Raw genomic sequence first — 17526 nt, 5'->3', positions numbered from 1 at the left:
CTATATGCTCAGCTTACTGTCCACCTGATAAAAGGTTAATATATGATGAGCTTTTTGCTATTCAGGACAGTCTGCCAAACAATAAATTAATTCTAGGTGATTTTAATGCTCGTCATACATCATGGGGTTCCCTGCGGGTGAATAGTAGAGGTGAGCAAGTAGTTAAGTTGATCAACGACTCTGATCTGGTTCTTTTAAATGATGGTAGTCCAACGCGAATAGACGATAATACCGGTAATTTGAGCTTTATTGACCTATCACTGGTCTCCTCAACACTAGCAGCCAAGTGCCTGTGGCACATCATTGACGACTCGTTGGGAAGCGATCACCTTCCTATTTGTATTCAATATTCATGCGACACCACGAGGACGCCTTCAGCACCCAAATTTAACGTAAAAAGAGCAGATTGGGTCGCCTTCACAAGGAGCGTCAAGCTCGAAGTTGTTGGAGAAACCATTGATGATAAAGTAAACAATGTTCAAAATTGTATTATAAATGCAGCAATGGCAACCATACCTAAGACTTCGACAGATAGCGTTAAGCATAGAGTTCCATGGTGGACACCAGATTGCCGCAGGGCGCTATGTGAACGAAATAGGGCCTACAGGCTTTTCCATAATAACATCACAAATGAGAACTTTCGCAATTACAAACAAGCGAGAGCTAGGGCTCGTAGAACAATCAGACAAGCCAAAAGAGACTCCTGGCGAAGCTTTGTCTCTACGATAAACAGCAATACTAAAATTTCAGAGGTTTGGTCCACAGTCAATAGAATTTATAGAAAAAGAACATCAACTAAAATCAGAAACATCATTCATGAGGGAATTAATTATGATGAACCTAGAGACATTGCTAACACAATCGCCAGGCAGTTCTCTTATACAAGCAGCTCGGAAAATTACAACCCTGCATTCCTGACCACCAAGGAAGCAGCCGAGCTGCAACCAATTCACTTTGCCACAGGAGATAATTTTGATTACAATAAAGACCTTACAATGAATGAGCTTGTCCGAGCCCTAGAAGCCTGTAGAGGAACATCCCCAGGCCCCGATGAGATTCGATATGAGATGATAAAGCATCTTAATCATGATGACATGATTAAGTTGCTAGAAGTGTACAATGATATTTGGAAAAGCCAGACTTTTCCAAATTCATGGCACTTCGCCCACATCATTCCCATATTGAAAGGAGGGGGAAATCCCAGATCCGCCATCTCTTACCGCCCAATTGCGTTGACAAGTTGCTTATGCAAGGTCATGGAAAGAATTGTTAATAGTAGGCTATTGCATTTTTTAAATACCAGAAATTTACTAGTTGACGAGCAGTGCGGCTTCCGAAAGGGACGCCAAACTCTCGATCAGCTAGTAAAACTGGAAAGTCATATTCATGAGGCATTTGCCAAAAAGCATTTTTTGATATCAGTATTTTTAGACATAGAAAAAGCCTACGACATGACTTGGCGACATGGCCTACTCAGAAAACTTTATGCTTTAGGATTACGTGGAAACTTGCCTTGTTTCATCCAAAATTTCATTTCTGACAGAACGTTTTCTGTCAAATTGTTTTCTGACAATGTCACTTTCTCGGACATTTTTGTCCAGGCAAACGGGGTCCCACAAGGAAGTGTCTTGTCTCCCACATTATTTCTGTGTATAATAAATGACATTTTACCATCTCCTCCTCGAAATCTTAAATACTCACTGTACGCCGATGATTGTGCATTATGGCACTCCAGCAATAATGCAGAGTTCTTGGCAAATCAGATCCAATTGGCACTGGATATGATTCATAACTGGGGCCTCCAGTGGGGTTTTAAGTTTTCCATTAAAAAGAGTATTGGCGTGGTTTTTACACATAGGAGAAAGCCCAACATCAGGCTAACTCTAGACAACCATCCAATACCTATTCAAAATTCAGCTAGATTTCTTGGACTACTCTTTGATAGTAGATTGAATTGGAAAGACCACATTGGTCAATTAAAGAATAAATGTCAAAAAGCACTCAATTTATTAAAGTGCATTTCTGGACACAAATGGGGAGCTGATAGAAAGTCTTTACTGATGTTATATAAATCCCTGATTAGATCTAAAGTAGATTATGGGTCAATCGTGTATGGCTCGGCAACGAGCTCAACTCTGAAAGGTTTGAATGTTGTGCAGAATGCGTGTTTACGAGTCTGTCTTGGAACCCTTAAGTGCACTCGCACCGAGCGCCTAGAGGTAGAGTCGGGAGTACCTCCCCTCCGTCTTAGACGCGGCCAGCTTGCGCTGACCTATGCCGCGAAGGTAGCCAGGCAGCCCCAACATCCCAACAGGGATGTTTTGCACCGGCAGGTAGGGCCCCAGTATCGCGGCGGGAAGCCGCTGGGCAATAGACTCCATGACCTCACAGATAAAGTCGGTATAGATCTCTCTACCATCGATACCCTGGTTCAATCAAATATAGCACCGTGGGAGACACCCAAGTTTTCTACTGTTGTAGACTGGCTACCATCAGCCAAAGCCACGGTGTCGGAGGTGGAGGTACGCCAGAGGTTCAGAGAGATCCTAATTAAACATCTTTCCTTTTTTCATTTATATACCGACGGGTCTAAGACAGACGAGTGTGTGGGAGCGGGTGTATGGTCGACTGAATGTCAGTTGAGATTTCGATTGCCGAATCATACATCGATCTTTCTTGCCGAACTTTTTGCAATAGATAAAGCTTTAGATTTTGCCCTATCGACGACCCACGATAGAATAGTCATTTTTTCAGACTCGTTAAGTTCAATTAAAGCCATTAAATCACTAGAAACCACCTATAATGAAATACAGGGTAATATCATTCGTAAAATGCATAGTGCCAATAAATCAATCAAACTGATATGGGTACCTGGACACTCGGGTATCCATGGTAATGAACAGGCTGACAAACTAGCCGGGTCGACTGGCGATCTGGAGCCTGGTATTATCCGCACAGATCTCAGGTGTTTTGTCTCTTTTATAAAAGCAAAAATCCATCTCCTGTGGCAGAGTGAGTGGACCGACCTCACTATAACAAACAAAATCAAAGATATCATCGAACTGTGGGGCACAACCCACAGAAGAAACAGAAGGGAGGAGGTGGTGTTAGCCCGTCTCAGGGTAAATGCCACCAGAATAAACCACCTCACTCCATACATAGAAAAAAATTTCCCTCTACAATGCCAACAGTGCAATACTTTTTTTTCAATCAAGCACATGTTAATAACCTGCAATAAATACAACAACAATAGACAAACAATTAAAAACTACTTCAGAATAAAGAACATAGAACTCAATATAAAAAACTTACTATCAGACAATATAAAAATAATAAGTAAAGTAATCACTTTTCTAAAGGAGACAAAACTTTATGACCTTATATAGATTGATAAAATAAAATGGAATCATTGGCTTAATACCCTTGGCTTGTGCCGCTGGTTGATAGCCAATAAATCCAACAAGCAAGCAAGCAAGCAAGCAAACAAGACATAGACCCACTCGTGTATGAGATTTTGTATGACTCACACCTTGTTCACACAAAACACAGCAGCAACTAAAATATAAGTCTTGTGACATCGGAGATACCCTGGGTTCCGGGGCCTCTGGTCTTGCTCGGCATTAGCTGTTTCTGTGTTTCCTTAAAGTAAAAGTTGAGTAAAACGCTGTTTTCAGACTCTTTGCACTTTTAGTGCCTTGCCTGCACCTTCAGTGCTTTGTTTTTGAAGGTAGCACGAGACTACAGTAGAGTAGTCAGCCCCCACCCCAGACCCGCAGCTCTTTTCTACCCCAGGGTAGCCCTTACGGGCTGTGACCCCTGGGTAGAGAGGCCCAGTAGTCTGGGGCGTCCTTTGGGCGCAACTTTTCTCTCCTCCTAAATTTTTTCCATATTTCTGTGTGACTTTCCTGAGCCTACAGGAGTCTCCTTGTGAGCTCCTGTATTCGCTTGGGGGGGGGTGGGCATTAACTTACCGTCCCTCGCACTAGGCAGGTTCGACGGTAGGAAGGTGCCTTACATACAACTCCGATCCCTTAGTCGGTACTGGAGAACGCAACCAGGCTTCCTCTAAGGGGGGGTGAGGACGCTTAACGATAAGACTTGTTTTATTTTATCCTCTCTTAGCTATTGGGATTAGGTTGATCCAACAGTTAAGGGAAAAGGTAGTCCCCTCAGGACAACGGGCTTTGGCCCAGGGTTTGGACCTGGTCCGACACCCAGCATGATTGACTCCCCGGCTACCCTTCCTCCTCCCCAAGGAGGAGGGGCGACTCAGAACCATTCTAAGACCACTATGACCAATAATGGAACCCCGACCAATGACCGACCCAGACGACACATAGATATCCCTCCCCAGAACGCAAGGTGCGTGAACATCCGTTGCATGAAAGAAAATCAATCCTTGCAGAATGTCAACCCCTTTATCATTAAGAAGGTCCTTGATGGTCAAGTGGGAGGCAGTTTTGATTTTGTCCGAAAGATGCGAGATGGTAGCCTCCTTGTGAAAGTGCAATTTAAGTCTCAGGTTAATGATTTACTTAAACTGACGCAGATTCATGACATTACAGTAAAAGTAACTATTCCTGTTGGCCCAAATACCTGTAAGGGAGTAATCTTTCACAGGGATTTGAGGACAATGGAAGAAAGCGAAATTCTTGATGCCATGAATGACCAAAACGTTGTAGACGTAAATTGCATGACCAAGAAAGATGGGAATGTGCGAACAAAGACCGGATTGTGTTTCTTGACCTTTGCTTCAAATAAAATTCCAAGTACTGTCAAAATCGGATATGAGATTGTTCAAGTACGACCTTACATTCAAAAGCCAATGCGGTGTAATAGATGCCAAAAATTTGGACACACCTCATTAAGACGCAATGATAAGGATACAAACAAATTCACTTGCGGTAAATGTACTGGAGAACACGATACCACTGAATGCACGGAAAAGACACTCAAGTGTGCTAACTGTGGAGGTCCCCATCAGTCAGGCTCTGCTGATTGCAGTAGCCTGAAGAAGGAGACTGAGACATTAGCATACATGAGAGAACACGATGTTAGCTACCGTGAGGCCAAGAAGAAAGTGGAAGGTTTGACAAGCAAACCCAATACTTCTTACGCCTCAGCAGTAACTAACACTGTTTCCAGTGCAAGCAGTGTTAATCAGCAGCTCGCAGTTAAGGATCAGGAAATTGCAGAATTAAAAGAAACGGTAAAGGACTTAATGAATCAGATCAAAGAATTGAATAAAACAATTAAAAAAATTGCTGAATCAACCCAGCAAAAACAGCATCTTAAGGAGGACGATACCAAATCACAATCCGGATCGCACCTTCTAGTCCAGGCGACCCCTACTAGAACTTCGTCTGGTGGTAGTTCTGCTCGTAAGAGCAGATCATCTTCCGCCGGGCGTCTCTCTAGTGGAGGGGAGCAGGCCATGGAGACTACTGTCTCCAAAAATTCCCGAGAGAGGCCCTCGGGAAGCGAGGGAGAGGAGGAGGCGCCTCCCTCCCAAAAAAAGAAAATAAAAACCGGCGGACAAGGCACTTCCAAACCCCATAAAACGTAATCCACGCGTATACCATTATACAATGGAACTGTCGAAGTCTTAGATCAAAATTAAACTCTCTTAGATTATTAGCCTCGTCCTATGCTCCCGATATTATCGTACTACAAGAAAGCCATTTAAACGACCAAGTCTCTGACGAGGTCGTATCGCTAAGAAACTACCATCTTTGTAGAAAAGACCGAGAGGGAAGGGGTGGAGGCGGAGTCGCCATGTACATCCACCAGAATCTTCCTTTCATTGAAGTGACGATTAATTCTACTTTGGAACATGTCGCATGCAAAGTAAAATTCAATAACAAGTATCTGACTATATGCTCAGCTTACTGTCCACCTGATAAAATGTTAATCTATGATGAGCTTTTTGCTATTCAGGACAGTCTGCCAAACAAATTAATTTTAGGTGATTTTAATGCTCGTTATACTTCATGGGGTTCCCTGCGGGTGAATGGTAGAGGTGAGCAAGTAGTTAAGTTGATCAACGACTCTGATCTGGTTCTTCTAAATGATGGTAGTCCAACGCGAATAGACGATAATATTGATCTATCACTGGTCTCTTCAACACTAGCAGCCAAGTGCCTGTGGCACACCATTGACGACTCGTTGGGAAGCGATCACCTTCCTATTTGTATTCAATACTCATGCGACACCACGAGGACGCCTTCAGCACCCAAATTTAACGTAAAAAGAGCAGATTGGTTCGCCTTCACAAGGAGCGTCAAGCTCGAACCATTGATGATAAAGTAAACAATGTTCAAAATTGTATTATAAATGCAGCAATGGCAACCATACCTAAGACTTCGACAGATAGCGTTAAGCATAGAGTTCCATGGTGGACACCAGATTGCCGCAGGGCGCTATGTGAACGAAATAGGGCCTACAGGCATTTCCATAACAATATTACCAACGAGAACTTTCGCAATTACAAACAAGCGAGAGCTAGGGCTCGTAGAACAATCAGACAGGCCAAAAGAGACTCCTGGCGAAGCTTTGTCTCTACGATTAACAGCAACACAAAGTTATCAGAGGTTTGGTCCACAGTCAATAGAATCAATAGAAAAAAATCATCAATTAAAATCAGAAATATCATTCATGAGGGAATTAATTATGATTCACCTAGAGACATTGCTAATACAATCGCCAGGCAGTTCTCTTATACAAGCAGCTCGGAAAATTACAACCCTGCATTCCTGACCACCAAGGAAGCATCCGAGCTGCAACCAATTCACTTTGCCATAGGAGATAACTTTAATTATAATAAAGATCTAACTATGAATGAGCTTGTCCGAGCCCTAGAAGCCTGTAGAGGAACATCCCCAGGCCCCGATGAGATTCGATATGAGATGATAAAGCATCTTAATCATGATGACATGATTAAGTTGCTAGAAGTGTACAATGATATTTGGAAAAGCCAGACTTTTCCAAATTCATGGCACTTCGCCCACATCATTCCCATATTGAAAGGAGGGGGAAATCCCAGATCCGCCATCTCTTACCGCCCAATTGCGTTGACAAGCTGCTTATGCAAGGTCATGGAAAGAATTGTTAATAGTAGGCTATTGCATTTTTTAAATACCAGAAATTTACTAGTTGACGAGCAGTGCGGCTTCCGAAAGGGACGTCAAACTCTCGATCAGCTAGTAAAACTGGAAAGTCATATTCATGAGGCATTTGCCAAAAAGCATTTTTTGATCAGTATTTTTAGACATAGAAAAAGCCTACGACATGACTTGGCGACATGGCCTACTCAGAAAACTTTATGCTTTCGGATTACGTGGAAACTTGCCTTGTTTCATCTAAAATTTCATTTCTGACAGAACGTTTTCTGTCAAATTGTTTTCTGACAACGTCACTTTCTCGGACATTTTTGTCCAGGCAAATGGGGTCCCACAAGGAAGTGTCTTGTCTCCAACATCATTTCTATGTATGATAAATGACATTTTACCATCTCCTCCTCGGAATCTTAAATACTCACTGTACGCCGATGATTGTGCATTATGGCACTCCAGCAATAATGCAGAGTTCTCGGCAAATCAGATCCAATTGGCACTGGATATGATTCATAACTGGGGCCTCCAGTGGGGTTTCAAGTTTTCCATTAGAAAGAGTATTGGCGTGGTTTTTACACATAGGAGAAAGCCCAACATCAGGCTAACTCTAGACAACCACCCAATACCTATTCAAAATTCAGCTAGATTTCTTGGTCTACTCTTTGATAGTAGATTGAATTGGAAAGACCACAATGGTCAGTTAAAGAATAAATGTCAAAAAGCACTCAATTTATTAAAGTGCATTTCTGGACACAAATGGGGAGCTGATAGAAAGTCGTTACTGATGTTATATAAATCCCTGATTAGATCTAAAGTAGATTATGGGTCAATCGTGTATGGCTCGGCAACGAACTCAACTCTGAAAGGTTTGAATGTTGTGCAGAATGCGTGTTTACGCGTCTGTCTTGGAACCCTTAAGTGCACTCGCACCGAGCGCCTAGAGGTAGAGTCGGGAGTACCTCCCCTCCGTCTTAGACGCAGTCAGCTTGCGCTGACTTATGCCGCCAAGATAGCCAGGCAGCCCCAGCATCCCAACAGGGATGTTTTGCGCCGGCAGTTAGGGCCCTAGCACCGCGGCGGAAAGCCGCTGTGCAATAGCCTCCATGACCTCACAGATAAAGTCGGTATAGATCTCTCTACCATCGATACCCTGGTTCAATCAAATATAGCACCGTGGGAGACACCCAATTTTTCTACAGTTGTAGACTGGCTACCATCAGCCAAAGCCACGGTGTCGGAGGTGGAGGTACGCCAGAGGTTCAGAGATCTTAATTAAACATCTTTCGTTTTTTCATTCATATACCGACGGGTCCAAGACAGACGAGTGTGTGGGAGCGGGTGTATGGTCGACTGAATGTCAGTTGAGATTTCGATTGCCGAATCATACATCGATCTTTCTTGCCGAACTTTTTGCAATAGATAAAGCTTTAGATTTTGCCCTATCGACGACTCACGATAGAATAGTCATATTTTCAGACTTTTTAAGTTCAATTAAAGCTATTAAATCACTAGAAACCACCTAAAATGAAATACAGGGTAATATCATTCGTAAATTGCATAGTGCCAATAAATCAATCAAACTGATATGGGTACCTGGACACTCGGGTATCCATGGAAATGAACAGGCTGACAAACTAGCCGGGTCGACTGATGATATGGAGCCTGGTATTGTCCGCACAGATCTCAGGTGTTTTGTCTCTTTTATAAAAGCAAAAATCCATCTCCTGTGGCAGAGTGAGTGGACCGACCTCACATTATACAACAAGAACAAAGAAATTCAAATGTGGGACACATCCCACAGAAAGAATAGAAGGGAGGAGGTGGCATTGGCCCGTATCAGGGTAAATGCTACACGTTACACACACCTCACTCCCTACATAGAAAAAAGTTTCCCTCCTCAATGCCCATATTGCAATAACATCATGTCAATTAAACATATTTTTATAACATGTCAACAATACAGCAATAAAAGGCAAACCATAATTAATTATTTCATAATTAAAAATATAGAATTTAACATAACAAATTTACTATCAGATAATGAAAAAATAATAAGTAAAGTAATCACTTTTCTAAAGGAGACAAAACTTTATGACCTTATAAAGATTGATAAAATAAAATGGAATCATTGGCTTAATAACCTTGGCTTGTGCCGCTGGTTGATAGCCAATAAATCCAACAAGCAAGCAAAGCAAAAGCAAGCAAAGCAAAGACCTGACAGGATTCAGACCAAATAGAAACACCATAGATGCCTTACACATATTAGATATGCAAATAAATAAAGCATTTAAAGAAAACAAGTACATGCTAGTAGCATGTATAGACCTTGAAAAAGCTTTCGACATGGTAAACCATGACGCTATAATAATAAAAATGGCAAGACTAGGAATAAGAGGAACAATATTAAAATGGATCCACAATTTCCTAAATGAAAGAACTTATATAATTAAAATAGGAAACCAAAGTTCAAATAAGAGCAAAATCTTAAACGGAGTTCCACAAGGCTCACCTTTAAGCCCAACTCTATTCAACATCATGATGACAGATCTGAAAATCTCAACAGAAATAACCAAGATAATTTATGCAGACGACATAACAATATCAACACACGAAAAAAAATTAATAGTAGCAAAAAATAAACTCGAAATTGGATTAAAAAAGATAAAAGAGTGGGCTACCATTTGGGAAATGAAAATAAACTTTACGAAAAGCAAGATAATGTGTTTTACAAATAGAAAAATAGATCACATTCCAAATATTAAAATAGATAACCAAGAACTACAATTTGTAAGTAACCATGATATATTAGGAATAAAACTTGATGCCCCAAAATTAAAATGGAGAAAACACATAGACAATTTAAAAGTACAATTACAAAACAGATTAGACATAATGAAAAAATTGTCATCACATAAATGGGGAGCAAATAGGGAATCATTAATGAAATTTTATGAAATATACATCAGACCAAAAATAGAATACGGAATAACAATCTACGGAACAGCCAAAATACAAGATATGAAAAAATTGGAGACCATACAAAATACAGCTATGAGATTGGCAACAGGATGCTTTAAGTCCACTCCAATAATAGCCCTCCAAGCATTAACAAACAAACCTCCCATATCAATAAGAATAAGAAAACTAGAATGCAAACAGATGATAAAGATATTAGAAAAACCTGAAAATATGCCCATAAAAAGACTAACAAAAATAGATATAGAAAAATATAACCCCATTAAAGATAAAAGAACGCTAGTACACAGAACAATAAGAACTTGCATAGAAATAAAACAACAAAAGTAAGCAGTATACCAAACATCTCTCCCGTTCCACCATGAAACGACATTTCTAGACATATAGAAACTCAATTTATTAAGAATTTCACTAAAGATCTCCCTCAACAGATAATTTAGAGAAAATGGAAAACACAAAATATAAAAATTATCAAAAAATATTCACAGATGGCTCCAAAATAAAAGAACTTAGCTCTACATCAGCAGCTATATATATACAAAAAAAATATATAACAACAATCTGGAGACTACCAAAAAACATTCAAATCATAGAGGCAGAACTGTATGCAATAAAACAAGCTTTGAAATAATACAAAATAACAAATTAAAAAATACAGTAATTTTCTCAGACTCGAAATCAGCAATGCAGAGCATAATAAATCATAAAGTAAAAAACTACAAACAAATCATATATGAAATACAACAAACATTACACACATTAAACGAAGATCAAAATTTTAACACAAAAATACAATGGATACCAGCTCACAAAAACATAAAAGGTATGAAATAGCAGACCTAGCAGCCAAAAAGGCTCATCAAATAAATGAACTCACGACCATATCCAAAGACAAAAATAATATAATAAAAGAAATAAAACAAAAAAATCAAAAATGAGAAGAACAATTAAAACAAGCCCTATCCGAAAAAAACTATTTCATCAAAAATAACAGCCCACAACCATTGTCTAGAACCAAAAACAGGAAACTGGATGTATGTCTATCAAGAATCCTAACCAAACATACAAGACTAAAACAACATTTGCACAGACTCAAAATGGAAACAGATCCTGCATGCAGATGGTGCCACCAAGAAAATGAAAACATAGAACATCTAACACTCCAGTGTCCAAGATTCAATTCATATGGAGTGAAAGCATTAACATTGCTACGAAAACACTACCTAAGAGAAACACATCACAGATTGTTTGCTCTATGGAGATCATTCATAAACAAAAGGATGGATGATGACAGTGTTACAGCATCTCTTACGTTTATAGATGAGACAGTAGCTGCTCTCAGGGAAATAGATGAACACATTTCTGATGGTCTTATAGTAGTACGAACACTGGAGGACTTCCAAAGAAGTACGAAAATTTTGTTGATGTAGCTAGCCAGCGTAATCCTCCATACCAGTACAGTGAATTAAAGATAGCATTGTTAAGTCAAGAGGATAGTCTGAAGGATACTTCTAGCACAGAGAGTATCATGAATGTCAACAACAACGGTACAGTGAAACAAGAAATGTTTCAAGTGTGATGAACCAGGCCATTTTGCATCAAAATGCAACAAAGGAGGTAAGTTCCAGAGAGTGAACAATCCTCAAAATACTAGAAAGTGGTGTGACTTTCATAAATCTAGAACTCACAGTAAAAGTGAATGTAGAGTGAAGAATCCTAAGAAGAGTAGTAATTCAGTAAACTCAGCAAATGACACAAGTGAAGAACAAAATCAAGAGTTTTCTTTTCATATAACACACTCATCAAGGTTTTGTACAGTTGAGACCAACAATGAGCTGTATGATTGTAGAAAACAGAATGTAGCTAACTTAGAAGAAGAAGGCTTCTTAATGATTGACAGTGGCTGCACTTCACATATTGAGAAAACTGAACCAAAGTTTGTGAGATTTCAAGAGTCCTTTGATCCACAAAACCATTACATAGAGCTGGCAGACGGCCAAAGACAACAAGGAACAGTGAAAGGAGTCGGTGATGTAAAAGACTTCATTCAGGATCGAGACGGCAACTCACAAAGAATTCTACTAAAAGATGCATTATACATACCAGGATTCAAACAAGATATCATGTCAGTTTGGAAAGCTATCAAGAGTGGACATACTGTTACTTTCTCACCAGAAGGCAGTACTCTAACTACCGAGGATGGCAGGATATTCGACATTGTGGAGAAAAACAAGTTGTTCTATCTACGTAGAGGTAAGCCACACACTGGCTCTCAGATGGATAAGTTTAACAAAGTCCATGTAGGGGAAGCCAAGCACACCCAAGAGGAGTGGCATAAAATCCTAGGGCATTGCAATGTGGCTGATGTGCAAAAACTTGAAGCAACTGTTGACGGAATGCATATAATTAGGAAAGTTCAACTGCACCACATGTACACTTGGTAAGATGACACAGTATAGGAGTAGAGAACCTGACAAAAAGGCTCAACAGCCATTAGATTTAGTCCACTGTGATGTAGTTGGTCCTGTAAACCCACCAGCACGAGGAGGTTACAGGTACAGCATCTCCTTTATTGATGACTACTCCAGAGCTCTTAGAATTTACCTAATAAAAAGTAAGAGTGATACTGTGACAACTATGAAAAGATACCTTGCAGAAACAGCACCATATGGGAATATCAAACGTCTAAGATGTGACCACGGAACAGAGTTTACGAACAAGGAGTTCAGAACACTCTTAACACAGAACAAGATTAAACAAATGTTCTCTGCACCCTATTCACCACATCAGAATGGCACAGTTGAGAGATCACACAGGTCAATATTTGACATGGCTCACTGTTTGCTGATTGAGTCAAAATTACCTAAGGATATGTGGAGTTATGCTGTGAAGACGCTATAACCCCAGGACTCAAAAGACCCCAGTTGAAATGCTTACTGGAAGACGGCCAAACATAAGCAAAATGAATATCTTTGGAACAAGATGTTTTGCATATGAACAAGAAACTAGATCTTGGATCTAGTAAGAAACTAGATCCAAGGAGTAAGGAGGGAGTATTTGTGGGCTATGATGATCAAAGTCCAGCCTACTTGATATACTTTCCTGATACTCAAACTATAAGAAAGGTAAGAATAGTCAAATTTGTGGATAACTCATCTTGTAAGAGAGAATCCTCAAGTGTCGAGCAAAGTTTGAGTGACGACTACATTTTGGTGGAGACGAGGCTCCAGCAAAAAACACTTCAAGCGGCCCAAGATGAGACGCCAGCTATCGCTGATGGGGACAGGAAGTGTCCAGCTAAAGACCAAGAAGGAATACCAGTGGATGAAGATACAGAAAGAAGATACCCATCCAGAAAAAGAAAGAAACCCTCGAGGTTAGATGACTATGTTACAGATGATCTGGACGACAGTATCTCCTGTGTGACACATACTAGCTTTATACATCACTGCTATCGAATGTCACATGATCCAATACCAGTCACCTACCAAGAAGCTATAGCATCTCCAGAGGGACATCAATGGAAGAAAGCCATGGATGAGGAGATTGCTTCACTACAGGACAACACCTATGAACTCACAGCACTACCCAAGAATCTCACAGCAGTGGGTGGAAGATGGGTGTATCAAGTGAAACCTGGACCTAACGGCAAAGAAAAATTCAAAGCAAGATATGTTGCCAAGGGATATTCACAGGTAAAGGACATCGACTATGAAGAGACTTTTGCGCCAACAGCAAGAATGTCTACACTCCGCACTTTACTGGATGTAGCTGTACAAAAGAACTTGATAATACATCAAATGTACGTCAAGACAGCTTATTTGAATGCGGATATTGATCATGATATATATGTGGAACAACCTGAAGGTTACAAAGAAAAGGATAGTGATGGAAATGTCCTATATTGTAAGCTGAAGAAGTCACTTTATGGTCTGAAACAAAGTGGAAGAATGTGGAACAATCTGATACATAAGTTTTTCCGTTCAGAAGAATTTGAACAATCACTAACTGATCATTGTTTATATCTGAAACATGATGACTATGAAAGTACCATAGTTCTCATATGGGTAGATGATTTGATCATTGCCAGCAGTAACATGTCCCTGATGAATAAGTTTAAACAATCTCTTTGTGAAAATTTCAGGATGACTGATTTAGGGAAACTAAACTGGTTTCTAGGTATGTCATTTGTTACAGGCAAAGAGTACATTGAAGTGAATCAAACTAAATATTAAGAAAAGATTTTGGACAGATTTAGAATGTCAGATTGTCATACAAGAAAGACACCATGTGATCCAAGTATTGTTAACACTTCTACTGTAGAATCAGAGGTATTGGCTAATGCAACTCTTCACAGAGAGATGGTTGGTAGCCTTATATATATTATGACAGGTACCAGACCAGACATATGCTATGTTGTTACCAAGCTTTCACAATATATGTCAAAAACAACAAAAGCCCATTTGAATGCAGCTAAACATGTTCTTAAGTACTTAAAGGGCACTTTAGATTATGGTCTAAAGTTTAATAAGTCAGATGAACAAATGAAATTAATGGGATTTTGTGATCCAGATTGGGGATCATCTGAAGATAGGAAAAGTATAACAGGATATTGTTTTCAACTACATAAGCTTGGACCATTGATATCATGGAAGAGCAAAAAGCAACAGACAGTTGCACTTTCATCATGTGAAGCCGAGTATATGGCTCTTACTTCTGCCATACAGGAGGCAAAGTTCTTAAAACAAATAATGTCTGATCTATTTGGATTTAAGGTTGTCAGTAGATTTAGGAGTTGACAACCAAGGTGCTATTAATCTAGCCAAAACCCCCATAAATTACCAAAGGTCGAGACATATTGACATCCGTTACCATTTCATTAGAGATGAAGTGAAGATGGGTAATGTGAACTTATTCTTTGTACCTACCAGAGAGAATCCAGCTGATATATTTACCAAACCTGTATCTCAGAAGTTGAAAGATTTTAAGTTTATCAGGGATAGATTATCTCGTACATCATAACCAATCTTTAATTAAGAGGGGGTGTTAGAATAATTAAAGATTATGATAGAATAAGGATGCTTATAATCTTATATCTACTGTTTATACCTCATAAGAATACCTCATGTCTAATTTAGTTACCCCCGAAATGAATGTTTTCTTTTATATGCGCCACCCTATGGCAATATTTACAAAGTGTAATGTAAACAACCCTCTTCTTTCCACGGACTTCTCCCGGAATACACGCTTATACGCAGTAGCTGTGTTTCTCTGATCCCCACATCAATTATCTGTACATGGACAAGCCAAACTTCCTTAATTCACGCATAGAAGATGACATCTTCCACCACCTCAACAAATCCACATAATCAGAAAATAAGATTAATATCAACAGTAAAGCATAGCCATGCAGATCGTATTTTTGCAATATCAGTCTATTACACTTCCCTTACACCGCGTTTACACGAGGCGTTTTCCAACCCGCGTTAGCAAACGCGGCGTTAGAAACTACTGCTCACACGAGGCGCTTTCAAACGCGGCGTTAGTAAGGGACCCCGACGTTAACGCGGCGTCAGGCAATACGCCGCGTCACGTGTGACCAGTTCCATAGACTACCATTGACTTTGCTAATGCGCTTTCCAACGTGCGTTAGCAATCGTGGCGTTAGAAACTACCTCTCACACGAGGCGCTTTCAAACGCGGCGTCAACGCGACGCTTGTGTTTGTGCTTGTTATATGTGTCTGTGCCAAACAATGCAAGGGATAAATATGCAGATTACTTCATAAATGAAGGCAAACTTCCATGACTGCCAGTGATGGGACTGAAAAGAGCTGTGTGCTGTCAAGTGATTGAAAACGTCCTCCACGTGGAGTATCCTAGTGGTTGCCATTGTAACGCACATTCTCTCTCCTCATTGGTAGCAGCCCAGCCAACTAGAGAGCACATGTGACGCGGCGTTTTGCCTGACGCCGCATTAACGTCGGGGTCCCTTGCTAACGCCGCGTTTTGAAAGCAGCGCGCTCTCTAGTTGGCTGGGCTGCTACCAATGAGAGAGAATGCGCGGTACTATGGCAACCACTAGGATACTCCACCTGGAGGACGTTTTCAATCACTTGACACACACACAGCTCTTCAGTCCCATCACTGGCAGTCATGGAGGAACTAAGGCTTGAGACAATAGACACTGACCTTCTTATTAATGAAATCCAAATTGTATACTACAACTGAGCAGCAACATGGCTTTCTCCCGCTTTCCCCTGACATGAGCAAAATTCCTTCTCTCTAGCTAGTAGTTTTCTATCTTCCCAAACTTTTTTGTTGTTGTTGCTGTTGTTTTGTGTCATTCTAAACCATTCCATCCTGCCATGCAAGTTTGCCTTCATTTATGAAGTAATTGCATATTTTTCCCTTGCAGTGTTTGGCACAGACACACATATAACACACGCACATGCCGCGTTTGAAAGCGCCTCGTGTGAGCGGTAGTTTCTAAGGCCCGGTTTACACGAGGCGCTTTCCAACGTGCGTTAGCAAACTCGGCGTTAGAAACTACCGCTCACACGAGGCGCTTTCAAACACGGCGTCAACGCGACGCTTGTGTTTGTGCGTGCGTTATATGTGTCTGCGCCAAACAATGCAGAGAGAAACAGACATATATATATATAGTAATATATATGTATATATATATAATAATATATATATAGTAATATATATATATATAGTAATATATATATATATAGTAATATATATATATATTAATATATATATATATATATATATATATATATATATATATATATATATATATATATAGTGACCGTTTGAAGCGGCGCAAGTGGCGAGAAACTTCCTCCACGTGGAGTATCCCAGGGGTTGCCATAGTAACGCGCATTCTCTCTCCTCATTGGTAGCAGCCCAGCCAATTAGAGAGCGCGCTGCTTTCAAAACGTCGCTGTAGCAAGGGACCCGACGTTGACGAGGCGTCAGGCAAAACGGCGCGTCACGTGTGACCGGTTCCACAGATACCATTGACTTTGCCTAACGGCACGTTTTACTAACGCGCGTTGAAAGCGCCTCGTGTAAACCGGGCCTAACGCCGCGTTTGCTAACGCGCATTGGAAAGCGCCTCTGTAAACAGGTCCTAATGCGATGAAATGGAACGTATATTACTCACAATAAGTAAACCCTCAAATCATGTATTATATATTAAGGTCAACAGTATTCCAAAAATGAGGATTAACGGATGATTAGAGGAAAGTTCATTACAACATCCTGCCTTCAGTTTCATCAGTTAGAAATAATCTTTCCACTTTTACTATCAAAATAATCTACTTTCAGAATCCCTGTCAAGTATCTTTGCTATTTCAGCCATCCTGTGGGGCATTAGTAGACAGATATGTAGAATGTGAAAGGAGCATTGTCTTCATGGATATAATACTA

The 17526-nt window shown here is 40.2% G+C and overlaps 1 pseudogene; it reads left to right on the top strand.

Annotated features, from left to right (window-relative positions):
- Positions 1–9800: 9800 nt before the first annotated feature.
- LOC147471810 (uncharacterized) lies at positions 9801–14323 on the top strand (annotated as a pseudogene).
- The last annotated feature ends 3203 nt before the right edge of the window (positions 14324–17526 follow it).

The sequence above is a fragment of the Penaeus japonicus genome, unplaced genomic scaffold (assembly GCF_977035675.1).
Source record: "Penaeus japonicus unplaced genomic scaffold, GWHDUDI00000001_assembly GWHDUDI00000005, whole genome shotgun sequence".
NCBI classification, from domain to species: Eukaryota; Metazoa; Arthropoda; class Malacostraca; order Decapoda; family Penaeidae; genus Penaeus; species Penaeus japonicus.
This window is presented reverse-complemented; position numbering and strand designations above follow the sequence as displayed.